The sequence below is a fragment of the Bison bison genome, unplaced genomic scaffold, assembly GCF_000754665.1.
Source record: "Bison bison bison isolate TAMUID 2011002044 unplaced genomic scaffold, Bison_UMD1.0 scf7180017864238, whole genome shotgun sequence".
Lineage (NCBI taxonomy): Eukaryota > Metazoa > Chordata > Mammalia > Artiodactyla > Bovidae > Bison > Bison bison.
The window spans coordinates 1,395,536-1,417,023 of record NW_011494810.1 but is presented as its reverse complement, the minus strand read 5'-3'; the positions used below and the strand labels follow the sequence as shown (position 1 = coordinate 1,417,023).

The following is a 21,488-nucleotide window of genomic DNA, read 5'->3' as shown; positions in this document are numbered from 1 at the left end:
ACACACACACACACACACACACACGCACGCACGCGCCTTTCCTTCCTGTAGGGGCGTGGCGTCCACCAACGAACGACCCCCCCCCACCCCCCCAGCCAAGAATTTGACTCCTCCACCCTTCTCCCTGGAACCCCTTGCTCTGTGTTCTCTGGGAAAGAGGGTAACAACGCGACCCTCTCTAGACTCTGACCCCCGCACCCCTCTGCGGCCCAGACGACCCTCACCCTATCTGCGCTGGTTCTTTACCTGGGTCCCGCCCACCCAAACTCGGCAGGTATCCGCAGCCCGCCCCTGGTCGAACTCCAGGCCCCAGGCCGGGTCCCCACTACCGGCCCAGGCCCCACCCCCTGGACCCCCGGCGCCCGGCCCTCCCCTCGCACTCCTTTCCCCCTCCCACCATCTACCGCAGCCACTTCCGCCCGTCCTCCGGAAGTGGGTCCGCGGCAACTGCCACCTCCCGTCATCCCGCCTTATCGCCCCCCGCCTATCACCATCGCCACCAAGGGAGCACGGAACGTGACTCTGCAGGACTTGAGGTTGTTCTGCAGTTACTATTCACAGAACTGGAGAAGAGGTGTGGGCAGGACAGAGTGCGGGTGAGAAAGGACATGGGGACAAGAGTAAAGGCTGGGCAAGAAGGGGCGGGGCAGTGTGGCGGAAAGCCGGAGCTCGCGTCAAGTCGAGCCGCGCGGGAAGAAGAGCGCATGCGCATGACACCTCGGCCGGGTGAAGTTTGGTGCTTGGACAGCTTCGCCAGGCCGGACTTGGGCGGGAAGGGGGCGGAGCGAGAGCCCGGAAGTGGGGGCGGAGTCGGCCAGGGGCAGTCTCGCCAGGCCCCCACGGTTTTACTGTCACAACAACATGCCTCTTTGGGGTTCTGAAGAAGGCCTAAGCTGGCCCACTCTCTGGATTCGAGTCCTGGGGAGAAGCAATTCTGGAAGCACCAAGGCCTGTGTTCACCCGTTCCTACGCTGAGAGCTCTGTAGCAGTACTAGAAGAAAGCTGTTTTGTTTATTGCTCACTTTTCTCGCTGCATCTCTAACGGAGGCAGGACCTTCCTTGGGTCTACTCATACAGTAAGCTCTACTCCCCCTCCCACCCCCAGGACAACTCTGTTCTACACGCATTGTGCGAAGCCCTTGTCAAGTATCAGTGTTAGTACGCACAAGTCTGAACCATGGTTACCGTTCTCTGAACAGCACAGAAGTTTTGCAGAGGTTAGATGGCTAGAAAGTGATAGGGGCTGATAGCGAACCTTCCAGTCTGTGACACTGACCTGTGTTGCCACTATCGTGTGCAAACAGTCTCCTCTTGAACCTTTCCACACCTTCAAACATTAGACTTCCAGTTTCCAAAATTGCCCTGGTTGATTTTTCTCTAAATGTATTGGTCAGACCTGTTCTTGACTTAAAACTGCATGCAAAAGCAGCTACTACTAATTTTTGTTCATATGTCGTCTACTTAATGACATGTTCTAGAATTTTGCCAGGGCTGTGGTTGACTTTGCAACCTTTGTTTTTTTCCCCTTTTATTGAAAACTGGAACTTAGTCTGTAGTCTTCTGGAATATCTTCTTTGATACTGAACTGCTAAAATCCTTGGAATTTTCATATGTGATAAGAGTACTAGGAGGCTCTTTTGTTATAATATTTGACCTTTGACCTTAGTTCCTGCCACAAGGCCACAAAAACCCTTGGCATTTCCTGGGTGATAGGAATGTCATTTCTTCTAATGAGCAACTTTGTGTGGGCTCCTAGACAGCTTCTGAATGGGAGCTGATCATTGGAAAGATCAAGCTACGATTAGAAAGTTGGAATTTTTTAGCATCTCCCTCCTGCACCTTTCCTTGTGGGAAGGCTTCCCTTGTGGCTCAGCTGGTAAAGAATCCACCTGCAATGCCGGAGATCTGGAGTGGGAAAGGCTACCCACTCCAGTATTCTGGCATAGAGAATTCCATGGACTATAGTCCATACTGTTGCAAAGAGTTGGACACTACTGAGTGACTTTGATTTCGTTCTCATGCCACCCCCTACCCTTGCCATTGTATTGAGATGAGAGAAGGGTTGAAAATGGAGCTAATGATAAATCATGCTTAGGTGATGAAGCATCCTTTAAAATTCCAACAAAATGGGGGTTCAGAGAGCTTCCAGGTTGGTGAACACATCCACATACCAGCGTGTGATATACCCCAACTCCACAGGGACAGAAGCTCCTGTGCTTGGGATCTTCCCAGATCTTGCCCTATGTATCTCTTCATCTGACTGTTCATCTATATCCTTTAATAAACTAATAAACATGGATAAGTGTTTCCCAGAGTTCTGTGAGTTGGTCTAGCAAATTACTGAATCCTCCGGGTATGAAGTCACAGGAACCTCCAGGTAGAACAGAAGTTAGGAGTAACTTGGTGACTTACTACTTGTAATTTGCATCTGAAGCAGAGTCAGTCTCATGGTACTGGTCCCTAACCTGTGTTTTCTGATGTTATTTCAGATTGTGTCAGAATTGAGTTAAATTGTAGGACAACCAGCTGGTATCCCAGAGAACTGCTTGGTGGGAGAAAACGCCCATGCATTTGGTGGCAGAGGTAAAGTATTCTGTATGAGTAGTAATGAAGACATGTAGGAAAAAGACTGGGATTTTTAGTACATACGTTAATCTGACTTGCTGTTAACATCAGACTGAATCCAATAGGAACTACTAATTTTAGGCAATCATATGTCATCCATTTAATGACATGTTCTAGGATCTCGCCAAGATTATGGAAAGATTTACAGCCTCTGTTTCCCACCCCACCCCACCCCACCACCCTTTTGAAAATTGTAACCTAGGTTCCAGTTTCCTGGAATATCTTCTACCCACACAGTTCCTCCAGAATATTAGCAGTGACCAAGTTGCATATTTACAGTACTGGGAATGTAATAGTTACTAAGTCAGGAGTCTTGAAATTATTTTTTTATTTGGAAAGATGTCATAATATTAGAGGAGAAGGCAATGGCACCCCACTCCAGTACTCTTGCTTGGAAAATCCCTTGGACGGAGGAGCCTGGTGGGCTGCAGTCCACGGGGTCGCTGAGAGTCGGACACGACTGAGCGACTTCACTTTCACTTTTCACTTTCCTGCATTGGAGAAGGAAATGGCAACCCACTCCAGTGTTCTTGCCTGGAGTATCCCAGGGACGGGGAAGCCTGGTGGGCTCCCATCTATGGGGTCACACAGAGTCGGACACGACTGAAGTGACTTAGCAGTAGCAGCATAATATTAGAAACAGTCTTAAGATAAAATTTATATTGCTGTCAACCTCACACAATACAGTTCTACAGATAACTTCCTGATACTTTCACAACCCCAAATTTACTCCACTCAGCTGGCTTTCTTATTGGAATTAATGGTAACACCACTTCATTTGTTCAGGCCATAATGCTGAGAGCCATCCTCATACTCCTCTCTTACAACCCCTGTCAATCTGTCTGAAAATCCTCTTGGCTCTATCTTCAAACCGTGTCTCAGGTTCAATACCTCGGTATTCTCACAGCCACCTTCATCCCACACCTGGACAACCCAGGTCCCTCTATCCTTACTTCCCTCCTCCAGTAGCCTGGTCTTCACACAGCAGTCAGAGTGATCCTGGCATTTTTCTGCTTAAAACCCCACAGTGTATCCCCAGTTCAATTGGAATAAAAAGCCAGTCCTTTCAGTAGACTACAGAGCCCAATACCAACTGGCCTGCTTACTCCTAATGGGCTTTGCTCACTCTGTCTCAGCCACACTACCTTCATTGCTATTCCTTGGGGAATATTTCTAGTGCAAAAGCTCTAGCTGTTCTCTCTGCTTATCAGTTCATCAGTCAGTTCAGTTGCTCAGTCATATCTGACTCTTTGCAACCCCATGGACTGAAGCATGCTAGGCTTCCCTATTCATCACCAACTCCTGGAGCTTGCTCAAACTCATGTCCATCAAGTCAGTGATGCCATCCAACCATTTCATCCTCTGTCAGCCACTTCTCCTCTTGCCTTCAAATTTTCCCAGCATCAGGGTCTTTTCCAGTGAGTCAGTTCTTCACATCAGGTGGCCAAAACATTGGAGCGTTAGCATCAGTCCTTCCAATGAATATTCAGGTCTGATTTCCTTTAAGATTGACTGATTTGATCTCCTTGTAGTCGAAGAGACTTGCAAGAATCTTCTCTAACACCACAGTTCAAAAGCATCAATTCTTCAGTGTTCAGCTTTCTTTATGATTCAATTCTCACATCCATGCATGACTACTGGAAAAATCATAGCTTTGGCTAGACAGACCATTGTTGGCAAAGTAATGTCTCTGCTTTTTAATATGCTGTCTATGTTTGACATAGCTTTTCTTCCAAGGAGGAAGTGTCTTTTAATTTCATGACTGCACTCACCATCTGCAGTGATTTTGGAGCCCAAGAAAATAAAGTCTGTCACTGTTTTCCATTGTTTCCCCATCTATTTGCCATGAAGTGATGGAACTGGATGCCATGATCTTTGTTTTTTTTTTTTTTTTTAATGTTGAGTTTTAAGCCAACTTTTTCACCCTCCTCTCACTTTCATCAAGAGATTCTTCAGTTCCTCTTCACTTTCTGCCATAAGGGTGGTGTCATCTGCATATCTGAGGTTATTGATATTTCTCCTGGCAATCTTGATTCCAGCTTGTGCTTCATCCTGCCTGGTGTTTCACATGATGTACTCTGCATATAAGTTAAATAAGCAGGGTGACAATATACCGCCTTGACATACTCCTTTCCCAATTTGGAACCAGTCCATTGTTCCATGTCCAGTTCTAACTGTTGCTTCTTGACCTGCATACAGATTTCTCAAGAGGCAGGTAAAGTGGTCAGGTATTCCATCTCTTGAAGAATTTTCCACAGTTTGTTGTGATCCACACAGTTAAAGGCTTTGGTATAGTCAATAAAGCAGAAGTAAATGTTATTCTGGAACTCTTGCTTTTTATATGATCCAACAGATGTTGCAATTTGATCTCTCTGCTTATAAAGCTCCTATTCTGGATATTTTCATTACTCAGATATTTCCTCAAATGTCACCTTCTCAGTGAGGCCTTCCCTGACCAACCTATTTAAACCCTGGCCCTTACCACAGCATTGCCAGTATCCCTTTGTTGTTGTTCAGTCGCTCAGTCGTGTCTGAGTCTTTGCAGCCCATCAACTGCAGCCTGTCAGGCTTCCCTGTCCTTCACCATCTCCTGGAGCTTGCTCAAACTCATGTCCATTGAGTCAGTGATGCCATCCAACCATCGCATCCTCTGTCGTCCCCTTCTCCTCCTGCCTTCAATCTTTCCCAGCATCAAGGTCTTTTCTAATGAGTTGGCTCTTTGAATCAGGTGGCCAAAGTACTGGAGCTTCAGCTTCAACATCAGTCCATCCAAATGAATATTCAGGATTGATTTCCTTTAGGATTGACTGGTTTGATCTCCTTGCAGTCCAAGGGATTCTTAAAGAGTCTTCTCCCAACACTACAGTTACTCTCCCTCACTCTGCTCCATTTTTTCAGTAGCACTTATCAACTCCTTCCATATTTATTATGCTTTACTACTTCCTATCTGCCTCTGCCTGCTTGAATGTCAGTTCCCTGAGAGGAGGCATGTTTGGCTCTTTGGTTCCTTGCTATATCCCAAGTGCCTGGACAAGGGTATGCTCAGCACTTAGTAGGTGCTCAGTAAACATTTGTGAAATGAATGAATGAATGAACTTGAACAATTATTTTCATGATGGAGTATTGTTATCTGGGCCTTTCTTACCTGCAGATACATGAACATAGTGGTAAGCATACTATGCATATTTTGTATATGATATTTTTGTCATCATACCATAAATACTATCATGTTTTTAAATATTTTCAGAATTACAACCACTTTTTCTTTTTAAATGTACTTAAACTTTTTGCATGCTTGTTATTATTTTTCAGACAATAGACTTGTTCAAAGGAAAAGTTAATTATTTCCCACCTCCACTTATCCTGCTGAAAGGAACCACTTTCAAATTTAGTGGATATCTTTCCAAATATTTTCTCTATACATACATATAAATATGTAACATGTACAGATTTCACAGTTCAAAGACAAGTATGTAACTTTATTTTCTGTAACACAAGCCAGTTTCTATTTTAGGCCTCACTTACTCTGATAGCAGAAAAACTAAGTGTAGTTAACTCAGAATAAATGTTCACACTTCATGATTTGCTTATGTATTAATGATCAGTTATGGTTTAATTCAGGCTTAATCCACCTGCAATGTGGGAGACCTGGGTTTGATCCCTGGATTGGCAAGATCCCCTGAAGGAGGGCATGGCAACCCACTCCAGTATTCTTGCCTGGAGAATCCCCATGGACAGAGGAGCTTGGCAGGCTGCAGTCCATGGGGTTGCAAAGAAACGGACCCAACTGAACGACTAAGCACAGCACAGCATGGTTTAATTCTAGTGAACTTGTTCTTTTCTCCTTTCACCTTTATATAATTACCAAGTTTTTTAAAGTTATTATAAAAGTATATATTCATTGCAGAAAAATTTTGTTGTTGTTCAGCTGCTAACAACAGCTGTCTGCCTCTTTGAGACCCCGTGAACTGCAGTATGCCAGGCTTCTCTGTCCTTCACTATCTCCCTGAATTTGCTCAAACTAATGTCTGTTGAATCAGTGATGCCACCTCCTCTGCTGCCCGCCTCTCTTGTCCTCAGTTTTTCCCAGCATCAGGGTCTTCCCCAGTGAGTCAGCTCTTTGCATCTGCTGGTCAAAGCACTGGAGCTTCAGTTTCAGCATCAGTCCTTCAATGAATATTCATGGTTGATTTCCTTTAGGATGGACTAGTTTGATCTCCTTGCAGTCCAAGGGATTCTCAAGAGTCTTCTCCAACACCACAGTTCGAAAGCATCACTTCTCTGGTGCTCAGCCTTCTTTATGGTCCAACTCTCACGTCCATGCATGAGTCCTGGAAAAACCATAGTTTTGACTGTATGGATTTTTGTTGGCCAAGCGATTCTCTGCTTTTTAATACACTGTCTAGGTTTGTTAATAGCTATTTTTCCAAGGAGTAAGCATCTTAAAATAGTAAGTCACAAATAAGCAAAATAAAAACCATATGTAAAGCCAGCAGCCAGAAATAATCAATTTGTTCTGTTCATATATATGCATATTTGAGTTCCTATTATAATTAGCTTTTATTGCTTTATATATTGCAAACATTTTTTCATGTCGGAAAATACACTTGCATGGCATTTTTAATGACTGTGTGGTCTCCCATTGTATAAATGTACCATAATTATTTTACCTGATTTTGTACATTTGGTTTGTTTCCAGCTTTTCATTTTTGTGGAATTACTTGTAGATGAATCTCTGTGCACATCCCTAATTATTTCCTCAGGATAAAACCCTTGGAACAGTTGTTAAAAGGTTGTGCTCACTGTTGAAGGCTTTTGATGGTGTTGTCAGTAGACCTACCAAATGGTGTCACTGCTTTCACTCCAGCAGGCAGAAGGATCCTTTTCTTCACATTGTGCCAACACCATCTTAAAAGTCTTCCACATTACCTTGTTTTTCGATGTTTTCTTGAATGTTTTCACAAGTATATTTTTTTCCAACATAATATTTTTCAGGTGATAATTATTTGGGATTCATTTTAGAAATTAGATCCTCTTTTATAATTTAACAGACTCCTCCTTATCTTATCAAGTATTCTTTGTATTGATTTTGGTCCAAAGCCCTATAGGGACAAAAGTCAGTTTGTATATTTGCTATTTGTGACATGTTCTTTTATTCTGGAATATATTGTAAAACTCTGACCCATAAAGAAATGGCCATATTCGTTTTCTCCTCTTATCTTATTTTACCTCTTAGCAACTTGTAAGACACTGGACTATGCACCTCTTCTTCCAACACTATTCCCCTTTAATTCCCTTGCCACCACTCTCTCCTGGGTGCCCTCCTCCCTCTCTGACTACTCCTTCTCAACCTTCCTAACCAGCTTCTTCCTCTTCCCTTTTATTCTGTACCCAACACTTTCTGTTTATGTAATGCTGTTACCGAACTTAGGTCTGGATCCTCGTTGTCCAAAAATTATTACTCAAGAAAGAGAAAAATGTTTGTAAAAGGAAAGTTGCTTTTAATCAGAGTGCTGGCAATCTGAGGAGACAGTGAATTCAGTTTCCCTGCAAAGCTATCTCTGAAGATTCTGCTTGGCCATGATAGTTTGTAAAGGGGAAAAAAGGAAATAATCTCAGTTAATCATTGAAATAGGGGCACAGAGTTGTTTCAGTTCCCGACATAAAGAAAGCTGAGAGCCAAAGAATTGATGCTTTTGAACTGTGGTGTTAGAGAAGACTCTTGAGAGTCCCTTGGACTGCAAGAAGATCCAACCTGTCAGTCCTAAAGGAAATCAGTCCTGAATATTCATTGGAAAGACTGATGCTGAAGCTGAAGCTCTAATACTTTGGCCACCTGATGCAAAGAAATGACTCAGTGGAAAAGACCTTGATGCTGGGAACTATTGAAGGCAGGAGGACAAGGGGATGACAGAGGATGCGATGGTTGGATGGCATCACTGACTCGATGGACATGGGTTTGAGCAAGCTTTGGGAGTTGGTGATGGACAGGAAAACCTGGCATGCTGCAGTACATGGGGTCGCAAAGAGTTGGACACGACTGAACGACTGAACTGAACCAAACTGAATCCTGTTATCCTAAGATGTAAATTATTGGAATGGGTCTGGTAAGACCTTTACAACCTTGAGACATTCTTTTGATTTACTGTAATAACCAATTTAAAAAGCATATAGCTCTCTTGTTAAGACTAGCAAGGGGGGCTGTCTCCATTCCCCCTTCTGATGTCTATGTCAGAAGCTTTCTCTGTCCCTTTTTCTCTTTAATAAAACTCTGCTACACAAAAGCTCTTAAGTGATCAAGCCAGGTCCCTGGTCCCAAAGCTAAATCATCTTCTTCAGAGATCACAAATCCCACATTGTTCAGCATAAGCTATCAATGTCAAGACAAAAGGAACCTCTCAGGAGAGTTCTTTCCTGCCAGAAGCTGCTTTCAATCCCAGTATGAGTCAGTTGGCTTCCATTATCAACTCCACAAATAAGCCCCCAGGCCCCTTCTCCTCATCCTCCAGGCCCATATATCCAGCTACATACTTGGACATCTCAACTGGGTCCCCTCACAGACAGCTCTAATGCACATGTCCAAAACTGACTCACAGTATTCCTCCCAGCTCCTCTCCCAGCATTCCCCTTCTCAGTGAGTAGCTCCATCATCCCATGAAATACTTGTGCCAGAATTCCAAGTCCTTCACAAAGTTTCCACCTCTAATCAATAAACACACTCCTCAAGGTTCATCTCCCAATTACTTCATGCTGCGCTTCTCTCTGTCTTTTCCCAACCTGGGCCAGTTGTTACAGCTCATACCCTAACCATAGGGATTGGGTCACAAAGGACTTGAGCTTGGCCAGCCAGGTCCTTCCTGGAATTTACCAAACTAGGAGAAGGTTTCTGTCAGATAGCAAACCACGAGCACAAATGAAAATAGTTTCAGCTTTTCTATTTAAAGGACGAAAGTCTTGGAGGACACTTGCTCAAGATTTGTGGGCCTTGCTCAACCTTTTGACCTTCTGACATGAGTTGATGCTCAAACTATGTGCAATATATATAGTAAGTGCTCAGTAAATGTTGGTTACTATTCTTATGATTAATTCTGAAAAGTTTCAGTCTAGTACTTTTTGTTTGTTTCATTTGTTCTATTCCCATCTTAGGAATACCAGTTTTGTATATGTTGGGACTCATTTGACTACTTCCACTTCCCTCATTTTCTGGTCTTTGTTTCTTTGCCATTTGTCATGTTTTTTGAATGGTTTTTTGTGCATGCATGCATGCTTGCTCAGTTGTGTCCAGCTCTTTGCAATCATGTGAACTGTAGCCCACCAGGCTCCTCTGTCCAAGGAATTTTCCAAGCAAGAATACTGGGAGTGGGTTACCATTTCTTCCTGTAGGGAATCTTCCTGACCCAGGGTTCAAACCAGCATCTCCTGCATTGGCAAGCGGATTCTTTACCACTGAGCTACCTGGGAAGCCCCTAGTTTTTTTAGTTATACTTATTTTATTTTTGATGTTTCTAATGTTCCCAGGCAAATATCAGGTTAATACAGTTAAGTTCCCCCAATTTTCCTTAAATTTAAAATAAAATTCTAACAGTGCATACTTAGTTTTATTTTTTCATTCTTCCAAAATGTATGATTTAGTGGTTTTCAGTATACTTGATACAGTTACACAACCATCACCACTTATCCAAAACACTTTCATCACCCTTGAAAGAAACTGCATGTCCATTAGCAGTCACTCTCCTTTCCTGCCTCCCTCACCCCTATGAACCATTGATTTACTATACATCCCTATCAGCCTGTTCTGAACATTTCATATGAATATCATCAGACATGTGTCTGCTTCTTAGCGTAGTTTTTAAGATTTCATCCATGTTATAGTATGTATTAGCACTTCATTCCTTTTTGTGGCTGAATAACTTTTCACTGTATATATGTTGTTTATTCATTCATCAGTTGATAGATATTAAGTTGTTTCCACTCTATAGTATCTGTTTTTGCCATTGTAATATAAGGAATACATAAAAGGAGACTGGACTGCAGCCTCCACATAAAAGCCTACAGAATCCTCAGATGAAGAAAGGTATTTGGGAGAAATTTGTGTTTTCTGGGGAACAGTGGATGTGGGCCAGTGCCCCCCTAGATTTGGGGAAATCCCAATTTTAAATGATCTGTTAACCCTGTTCTTGTTATGCACATAATCATCACACCATGTATCTTCTGTGTCAGATGGAGACAGTCCTGACCATGGGCATGTTCTGACTTTGTCCTGTCTTCTCACTCACTCAGTCCTTGGCCTGGTTGGTATTCATTCCTGAAATACCCTCCACCTGTAAGTCTCTCTTCATGTGGGTTTTCTTAATCATTATACCATTTTCTAAAATCTGCTCCCATTAGCACTTCCAGGAGGTGAGGGTGGACTTTTCTAGAACACTGAAGACAGATAACCCCCACTCCCTTTTTTATGTCCCTTGTGGCTAAAAATAAATAAAAATTGGGTGTGGGGGCCTGGAGTTATACTACAAATATGGGGCTAAAGAGGATGTGACTAGCCCAGACATCTCCGTAGCTGATGTGTAAAGCTGAAGACTGTGTAGTGTGCCATAGGGAATTCAAGTGAAACCCAGAATATTAAGCAGAGACTTAGGATGAAGGTGGGGTGGTAGATGGAGGACACTTGGGAATTTCAGTTTAATCATGGGATGAAAGCTATTTAAGTACACTTAAAATCATAGCACTGCCTTGCTTTGTTTCACAGTGAAGGATGCACTTACTGCCTTGTGTCTGGTCTTTCCTTATTTAATCCTAGTATTATTTTAATTATATTACTTTGGAGCATTTCTCCCCAACTAGATTATGAGCTTCTTACAAGAAGAGACCCTGCTTACCTCATAATACTCATATGTTTCTGAATTTGTTCAATGCAGCGAACATTTACCTGCCAGCTCAGATTCTGGCTCCTCTGATTTCTGTGGACTTGGGAGATTCGGTTTCCTTTTCCAAGGCTCAGGTCGTGAAATCTGCCTTTCATTCTTGGCAAGGCATTCATGAGGATCAAGTGAAACCAAGGCTATGGGAACCCTTTTAGAACTGAAAAGAGCTATGTAAGTATCTGTGGTATTTAGAAGTTTCCAGATAGCAATCAGTATGCCAGGGTGCTAGTCGTTTTGAGCTTTCAGGGGAGGACCCCTTAATGCCCTTTCCATCTGAGAACTGAGAAAGCCCTGAGCATCCCCTCCCTTAGGAAGCTGCTCCCATTTCTCACCTGGCCTCTCCTTTTTCAGAACTCTCAGAGTGTGATCATGCCACAGAGAAATCCAGTCTGCTTTTAAACACCTTTCTTTAACCATATTATAAGTTCTGATTGTCACTAGATCGGTTGGTTGGTTTTCAAATCTGTGAATTTGCATTTAAACCAGCAGTATTCTTAAGTCAGTATTCCTTTAGACCAGCTCCATCAGAAAGGGTTTTCCAGTTACCTAGTGAATATTTGAACCTTCAGATACTGATGCCAGGAAGCTGAGGTTTTCCTGTAGGGCCTCCACTAGTGGGGAGTGGTGCAGAGAGGGGAGGAGAGGGAGAAGGGCAGTCAAAGGAGAACAGTCTGAAACAGAGATGTCTTTTGCCTTCAGGATGTATCAGGTCACAGGAGAGAGGAGACTGGTTATCAAGAAAGAACAAAAAAACTTACAAGTAAAACACTGAAGACAATGCAGGAGTATAAGAAGTATGTAAAATTAATTTGGAGTATTTCCTGAAGGTAGGTTTGAAGGGAACCAGGAGAGAGGAATCCCTGGTTTAGGGGTCATATATCCTTCTCTACTTGAAGTAGAAACTAGCTCAAATAGGAATATTTCTAATCTTTATCATCTAAACTGAGCCTGGTGCCAGGAGCTTGGATGCTGATCCTGATTGCAGTGACCAGGTTTCACACACCCCAATCAAACCCTTTAAAGCATCTCCTCATGTAGGAGCAGTTGAGAAGTACTTTTGGGGAAAACAATTTTAACGAATACCTCCAAAGCAAAACTATAACCTCATCATAATTCCTTTATTTCTTTTGAAATGGGTTTTAAACCAGAATAACTATTTCTAATTGTTAGAAATATTTTAAATAATTGTCAGTAATAATCTTTACTAATCATGAAAAGAGAAACACATACATTAGTCTTTTTCAAAGTATCATTTCTGATCTTTTGCTCAGTATGTGAGTTGCTGTTTTCCACCTTATTTTGTGGTAAAGGTGTGGTACTCATGTTCCCCACCCCCATGCCCCCCAAACCAATACTAGACTCCTCTAGAATAGTGGAAGAACAGAAGTTAAAGGCAACCCTACACTCCCAGCAAACACTTATCAGGTATCACCTGGAAACCGTTCAAGGCAAAAACCAAAAGTGTTTAAGGGGCCTCTAGCTTCTTGGAGTTAATAATCCATTCTGCCTACTGCTTCCCAGTTATTTCACTGCTATATGACAATCACCTCTGCATTGTATCACGCACTGATTTCATTCCTGGTAACTGTTGAAGGACTGACCTTTTCAGATGATTGGCGCTTCTAAATAAATCAGATCCATTTGAGGTCATGTCTGGGGGAATATTAAGCTTGCATTCTCACATGCCTTCTTGAGTGGGTGAAAAACAATTGGAATTTCTGTACAGAATTGGGTGTGATGTATGAAATGGATCCTGTTACTCAGCTGCAACCCAGAGTGAGGCAAATATCTCAAGAAAAACATTTGATATGCATTTTTCTGGGCTTTGTCAATACCTGAAAACAAGAGGCAGTTTCTTCCAAGGAAGAGATCATGGATGGTTGGTCTGAGGAACACAGAGATTCCAGATTGATTTCCCCTCCCTCAGCTTGGGGTGCCACATCTTCCTTATCCACCCACCAAAGTCCTCGGAAGTATTCTATTACTAGCTCAAATGCGTCTTCCTCCTTGAAACCTCAGTCACTGTCAGCACTGATTTGTCTTTCCCTTGGAATTCATTGTGGTACAGCTATCCCTAGTGTTACTCCTTTCCTCATCTCTCAGTTTCACCTCACCCCCAGCAGTATCTTGAGAGACCCCAGTGGAGTATGAACAGCTGCAGGATGCAGCAGATGTGAGCAGCCACAGAGGAAATCGAAGTCTCAGTGAAATCCTATATGGAAACCCAGGCAAGCTGTGAAATCGAAATTAAGAAAGGTAGAAAAAAAATGTAAAATGTTGAAGATTTAGCCTGATAAATTTTGAGCAAAAGAAGAAAGAAACATGATATAGTGGATAAGGCAGAACTTTGGGCTCAAATCTGAGTGAAGTTTACAAAGTCCACTCAACCAGATCCCTAGAGGAGAGATAGAGCCAAGAAAATGTTAGAAACTTGGTTGTAGATTTTACAAGATTGAACCAAGAGGGCCAAGTCTGTGGGGTAATGGAAAATAGAGTAGGCACTCCAAGAATAATACATTGTTTTCTCATTTAAAAAGTAAGGAAGCACAATCTGAAAAGTATGGGAAAGTGCAAGTTTAGGCCTGCGTTGAGAGATGCCATGGCATATCATTATGCCTTGAGTTCAGCTGCCACCTCCGCCACCAAGTTCTGTGCCCATGGGCAATTCTTTAACCTCTCGACGCCTAAGTTCCTCTACCTGCCAAATGGGAAATGATAATGGCCACCTCATGGTATTCTTGTAAAGACTGGAGGAGTTGCCAAAAATGGTGCCTGGTACATAGTGAGTACTATGTTATTTTATTACACATGAAATTTGAAAGTTCTCCTTGGTGATTTATTTGGAATCAATAAACTTTAGGAATAACCTTATCAAATTTTTCATAAATGATGAAACACAGTGTCATTATGTGACCTTTATAAGCCATTTGAATTGCATTTTATTATCCACCAGTCTCTTTAGGTCATTTTTAAATGACTTCATGTATTTAAATCTTGTCTTCCAGTATGACTCTTGAATGCAGGAAGTTCTGTCTTAACCTTATGTGACACAATGTGAGGCACATATATCAGAGCTTACTAATACCTGTTAGTTCCTTTAAAATGCAAACTTTCAAATGTATCCCAATGACAGTCATTTACACATTAGCAATAAGTTTCTTTCTTTGTAAGTATTTATTTGGCTGTTAGTTGTGGCACTCAGGATCTTCAGTCTTCCTGTGGCATGCAAACTCAGCTGTGGCATGTAGGATCTAGTTCCCAGACCGGGGATCAAACCCAGGACGCCTGCGTTGGGAGCATGAAGTCTTAGTGAAGCCACTGGATCACCAGGGAAGTCCCAGCTTCTTTCTTTTTTAATGCCATCTTGGAAAACCCAGATGTCCCTGGTAGAAAGGTCTGGATAAGTAAGTGTTAACAAAGGGAGAGAAGACCCCAGAAGGAAATGTGGCTGCGGCAGCAGATCTTGCTGGGTCTCGATAGAGGAAATAAAATGTGTTTACTGAAAAGTTTTATGAAAACAAAACAGAAGGTATAACAAGGACCATGACTCATACTTTTCAACTGCCCCCTCTGTCCAGCTATGGCAGGCTCCTTTTCATGTGTTTTTCCGCAGATGTTGGGCCCCTGTCCTCAGGCTCACAGCCCATTGAAGAAACTGGTCAGCAGCTTTGAAAAACAACCCAGGGCATGGAAGAAGGCCCTGCAGGGCCCCAGAGCTCAGAACTTGACCTGAAGCTTTGACCAGGAGGTAACATTTGTCCTTCCTATTAACCAAATGTAAGGGAACTGTTGGAACAGCAAGGACACAGGAGGATCGAATCATTTCACTAAACCATCCATTTGTGAGCCGTTTCAAATTTACCGATTTCCTGCTGGGGCAGTGGGAGAGGGAAAATGAGAAGAAAAACCAAGTCCAGTGGTCTTAATTCTGAGGGCCTACATGGGGCAGAGAATATGCTTTGATGGAAAGGCAAGACTTTTCTCTGGGATATGTAGAATTGGAGGCAAGGGGAGGCAGGAGGGAGGTTGGGAATGTAGGCTCTGGAGGAGGGAAGTAGGAAGTGAGTTCTGTCCTCCCAGTGGGCTTTCCCTCCCCAAGCAGATCACTAGCACAGACGGGAGTGACTATTAGGAGAGATGGGGGTTCCGTTCAAAAGCTGGATGGGCTGGTGACTGTCCCTTTGCCACAGAGCTAGAGTGGCAGTGCAGCATGCATCCCAGAGGTCTGGCATGCCAAGCTCCAGGAGGACCCCAAGGTCAAGTGGACAGAGCAGGAACAGGGTTTGTGCCATCTTGCCAATCTACTGCCCTGTCTGAGAGGGTGCTCTCCAGATGAGGTCCATCAGGGGCCTGTGGGGTGTATAGCCAGCAATGAAAACTGAGGGGAGCAGAAGGAGGCTGAGCCAGATGTTCCCCCTTCTTCCCAGCAACGATGCCCACATCCTGTCCAGCCTACATCCATCCATCAGATTTAGGAACTTCAAAGTAGAGACAGGGTGTACAGCCAGTTGAGTTGCCAGATAAAACACAGGACACCCAATTAAATTTGAACTTCAGACAAACAAGGAATAATTGTTATTGCATGAGACATACACTAAAAAAAGACTATTCCTTGTTTATCTGAAATTAAAATCTTAACTGGCTGTCCTGATTTTTTTAAATTGTTTTGCTAAATCTGGTATTTCTATTAACAGGACAACATGCTAAATGAATCTCAACATTTTTGAGGATGGTATTAAAGTAATAGGGTCTTGTCATGTCTGGGCAGTTGTAGGAACTTCCAGAAGTGGTGCTGAGTTCTCCAGGCTCTGGGATTTTGTTACTGACTCCCAGGTGACAGTTTCCTTTCCAAGCACTTGGCCCCTCTTCCCTCTGGGAGCTATGAGAGAAAAGAAAAAAGAAATATACTATACAAGCTGATTTGATGGGCCAACCAAAGGAACTGGCAGTAACTCAGGGGTTTCAAACTGTGGGTCACAACTCCTGCAGGTTGTGAACCCAGGTCATGCCAGCATGAGTAGGGGATAGGGTGGATTAGGGAAGGGGATCAGAGTGTACAGCCTGTATTTTTTTTTCAACTGCTCTCCCTTTTTAATCAATTTTACACAATGATATTGTACATGAGTAATCACAGTAAGAGACAGGATGGGTTTCCTATACACATACAAGACGTACAAGCTCATTCACTGAGGCTTTTAGAAGGTTTTATCAGTACAAAACTTGTTAATACAGGTGAAGCCCAAGAATACAGTAGACATGACAGAACATCAACTCAGCAGAGGTGAATTCTTAAGGCGTTTGTCTCCTGCCCACACTGTCTGCCATGAACCAAGTATAGAGGACTTTCTCTCTCGGGTATTTAACCTTTGATGAGCACAGGCCTGTGGGACATGCAGCTTCACAGTGACCCCACAGCTCAACCACACCAACCTTGACACAAGCAAAGGATATCTTCCTTTCTCCAAGTATTCTCAAGAGTAAAAAAGCTATTCCTGGTCACCCTACTCCTTTGGGTAACCTACATTCTAAAATATATGATTATTAATCTGGTAATATTCTCAAGCATTTTTGGCAAGATATCTCAAATATCTCATCACTGTTCATCTACTCACTAAAAATTCTTTGAGCTTCATAGAGATTGTTTCTGATTTTCCCCTCAAAGTATGACAATTACATACAGAATAAACGTGCTAGAGTTAACAGAACTAAACAGAGGGCAGACTTTTCCTTACAAAATAAAGCAGTAATGGAGATATAAGAGAATAGTCTAGTATACACATTAATGGAGGAAGCTGAGTCCACTAATGATTCTGTCACTTCTACCCAATCCACTAACAGTTCTGAGCGAGTGTGTTTCTACTTTCCTTTTTCACACCCAATCTCATTAGCCACAGGAACTGTTAAAAGTTCACAATGTTGACCTTCACTTGGCCCATGGAATTCCCATGATATGCAATGGGGAAACTGCCTACCAGCCCTCACAGTCAGCTACTGCTTCCCATGGCCAGAGCTAGACCTCATCACTGCCTGGGATGGGTTTTAGTTCTCTCACTTACATACCTCAGGAACATAGAAGTTCAAAGACTACATTAAACAAAGGCTTGCAGGACACATTAGGGAAAGAAAAACCCATGCATCACATCCACATCTATTTTCCATCCTTCACAAAGCCTAACCCTCTTACAACAAAACAGGCTTTTGTAAGCAGGTTTTTAAAAAGATAAAGCAGGAGAAATCAGTAACTGGCTGTGATTTGACCTAAAGTAGAGAAAGAAAACAAAATGTTTGCTAGATTTTAAAAATGACAATTTTACAAAGACAATCTTCAATCTGTAATTTTATTATTTAACTGTCTCTAGAAGCAGAGTATCAATACAAAATAAAAACTGATTTTTTCATTAGACAATTCCACAAAATTTCAATAAACATTTAACATTCATTATTTTAGTAAATTTTATGTAATAATCCGTGACTACCGAAGGTTTCCTCTGTGTGATTTTATACTTTTGCACAATCCTTCATATAAACTAGGTACTGGGAGGAAGTGTGGTAAGAAACAGCCAAAGGACAGCTGTTCTCTTTCCTGAAAGTAAAATCAAATTACTATCTATCTCACACCCACCACTGCCATGCACACAGTTGTTAGTTGCTGAGTCGTGTCTGACTCAGTGACCCAGTGGACTATAGCCTGCCAGACTCCTCTGTCCACAGGATTTCCCTGACAAGAATATTGGAGTGGGTTGCCATTTCCTTCTCTACTGCTTGTATTTTATCTCAAAAAAATCTTGTATCTCTGAGTTATTGTGTGTATACATGACTAACAATATTTCTTACTGTAGTCAGGGTCCAAAATGTTTGAAAGACACTAATGATGATGTTGAGGCTTGCAGGACATTATTGTGAAAACTATTGGATCAACAGCCAGGATGAGTTGGTTTCACACCCATGGGTTAGGGTAAGCTTTGCCTTGTTCTGGAGAAATCACCCTCTGAAACCATCTTATCTTTTCATGGAATCTTCAGTCCCTGCATATAAATGGCCAATGCTTAATTTAAATCATTTAAAGTTCCCAGGTTTGTTCATTTTGTTTACTGTACTGTAATAACTTATTAAAAACGTACATGGAATTGAACATTGTTGCACCTGGTCTTAGGCATTAAATATGTTATAATGTGGGACTAAAGGCATTGTCCAAATGGCCATAGTGGGTTTTCTTAATTTATTTTTTTATTGAAGGATAATTGCTTTACAGAAAACCATAGTGGTTTTAACATTTGCTTTATTTCCTCCTCTAAAGGAAAGGTTTTTCACTGAAAAATCCATGGAGATTACTTGGGATAATTCCCCAAAGCTACCCTAAATGGTTTTGACAGAGTCATAATTTCTTTCATGCAAAGAATATATGATGCTTTTACTTAGAAAGTGGAAGAAGAAATGTTTGCAGTTGTACTTTGAATTTTTAAAAAATTCCTATAACAATTAGCTCTTGATTCAGAAATTATAAATAAAGCTATTTTATCATCCAGTGTCACTGAAACATTTTGTCCTGTGATGTTTTAGTTTTTATTGTTCTTAGAGATTTAATTTTTATCTTGCACTCTTTGTCGGAAATAGCTTATAAATATTAAGTCTAAATACTTACTGTCCTGTACCAATTGCTCCAACCTCTGTTTCTTCAAATTTTGTATTTATATATGAATGAAGTGGATTTGCCATGCTTTTTCAGTAGGGAGATACTGTTTGGCCATGGAATGTACAGGCTTTGGAGGCAGATACACCAGGATATGAAACTAATTCTGACACACAGTACACTGTGACACACAACACACTATGATTTTGAAAGGCACATAACGCCTTAGAGCCTCAACATCCTTAAATGTAAGATGGGGGGGAAGTACCTAACTGGAAGAGCTATTGTGGAGTTTATATGAAAGAATAAAGACTGGCATGGGGAAGATAATGCTATATACTCACCAAAGTCCATTTGTGTTTCCTCTTTATGAACTTGACAGTACGTTTTAAACCTCCCTTTAATTAGTTTGGGGCTATGTGACTGGGTTATGGTGTGGGCTATTTCTAGGCCTGGCTACCTAACCTGCTCCCATAGAGCACACATGTTTTAGATCGTGTGGCTGCAAGACGAAGACTGCTCAACTCACATAAGACTGTGTAAGCAAGAAATCAACCTTTCTTTGATTCTTTCTTCCTGGTAGCTCAGCTGGAAAAGAATCTGCCTGCAATGTAGAAGACCCTAGTTTGATTCCTGGGTCGGGAAGATCCCCTGGAGAAGGGATAGGCTACCCACTTCAGTATTCTTGGGCTTCCCTGGTGGCTCAGACAGTAAGAATCTACCTGCAATGAGGGAGACCTAGGTTCGATCCCTGGGTTGGGAAAATCCCCTGGAGAAGGGAACAGCTACCTACTCCAGTATTCTAGCCTAGAGAATTCCAAATTCCATGGACTCTACAGTTAATGGGGTCACAAAGAGTCAGATATGACTGAGTGATTCTTTCAGTTTTTATTCTTTAAGGCCATTAAGATTTTGAGTTTGTTGCTACAACATTGACTAACCAACTCTGACCAGTGGGGCTTCTCAGGTGGCACTAGTGGTAAAGAACCTGCATCCCAATGTAGGAGGATGTAAGAGACTTGGGTTTGATCCCTGGGTTGGGAAGATCTCCTAGAGGAGGACATGGCAACCCATTTCAGCATTCTTGCCTGGAGAATCCCATGGCTAGAGGAGCCTGGCAAACTACAATCCATAGGGTCACAAAGAGTCGCACATGATTGAAGTGATTTAGCATGCATGCAAACACTAAACAATGCATTTGAGATACTAAGTGTATTTTTCTTAAATGTAGGTAGATGTAGGTACTTGGATATAGAAACTTAGATACAGATAGAAAACAGTAAATTTTAGCATTTAAGGTATCTATGAACCTTAAAGTATAGTATGAGTCCTTTGATATATATTAAGAGTAAAAAAGAAGACAGAGTATATACCATGTCACATTTTGTGTAAGAAAGAAGGGAAAATCAAGATATACATATGTATTTGCTTATTTTTGCCCCCCCCCCCAAAAGAAAGTATAGGAAAAGAGAAAACAGAAACTGATAAAAATGATTACCTATAAGGGGTAGATTGGAACAGAGTGGAGATAGTGTTCATGGGAGTGAGACTTCTCTGACTAAATATGTTTATACAGTGTTGATTTTTGAGCCATAAAGTTTATGTATTCAGAAATAAGAGTAAATCATAAAAGGAAAATGCCCTAAAGTTGGACCTTAAAAGAAACACATGGCCCAACTCTAAATAAAATTGGTCATTCAACCAGCAATGAAAAAGAAGCTTATTTGGGATAAACTAAACATTCTTCCAGTTGAGCTATTTCAAATCCTGAAAGATGATGCTGTGAAAGTGCTGCACTCAATATGCCAGCAAATTTGGAAAACTCAGCAGTGGCCACAGGACTGGAAAAGGTCAGTTTTCATTCCAATCCCAAAGAAAGGCAATGCCAAAGAATGCTCAAACTACCACACAATTGCACTCATCTCACACGCTAGTAAAGTAATGCTCAAAATTCTCCAAGCCAGGCTTCAGCAATATGTGAACCGTGAACTTCCTGATGTTCAAGCTGGTTTTAGAAAAGGCAGAGGAACCAGAGATCAAATTGCCAACATCCACTGGATCATGGAAAAAGCAAGAGGGTGCCAGAAAAACATCCATCTCTGCTTTATTGACTATGCCAACTCTGTGTGGATCAGAATAAACTGTGGAAAATTCTCAGTGAGATGGGAATACCAGACCACCTGACCTGCCTCTTGAGAAATCTCTATGCAGGTCAGGAAACAACAGTTAGAACTGGACATGGAACAATAGACTGGTTCCAAATAGGAAAAGGAGTACATCAAGGCTGTATATTGTCACCCTGTCTATTT

The 21,488-nt window shown here is 42.0% G+C and overlaps 1 protein-coding gene and 1 long non-coding RNA gene across 3 annotated transcripts in view; one reads left to right on the top strand and one right to left on the bottom strand.

The window, feature by feature from the left end:
- The window catches only part of MGAT1 (mannosyl (alpha-1,3-)-glycoprotein beta-1,2-N-acetylglucosaminyltransferase), an 18,730-nt gene extending 18,390 nt beyond the window's left edge, over window positions 1-340 (bottom strand). The window contains 1 exon segment of the mRNA XM_010846490.1: window positions 247-340. The gene's annotated coding sequence lies outside the window, so the exon portion shown is untranslated.
- A 409-nt stretch (window positions 341-749) lies between these two features.
- Window positions 750-19,629, top strand: LOC104993307. 2 transcript variants are annotated; one of them, XR_825814.1, is made up of 6 exons: window positions 750-1,076; window positions 2,490-2,583; window positions 10,846-10,948; window positions 11,544-11,720; window positions 12,249-12,376; window positions 15,163-19,629. It is a non-coding gene; the product is annotated as an uncharacterized LOC104993307 (long non-coding RNA). The 2 variants fall into 2 exon arrangements; XR_825815.1 differs by lacking the exon at window positions 10,846-10,948.
- The last annotated feature ends 1,859 nt before the right edge of the window (window positions 19,630-21,488 follow it).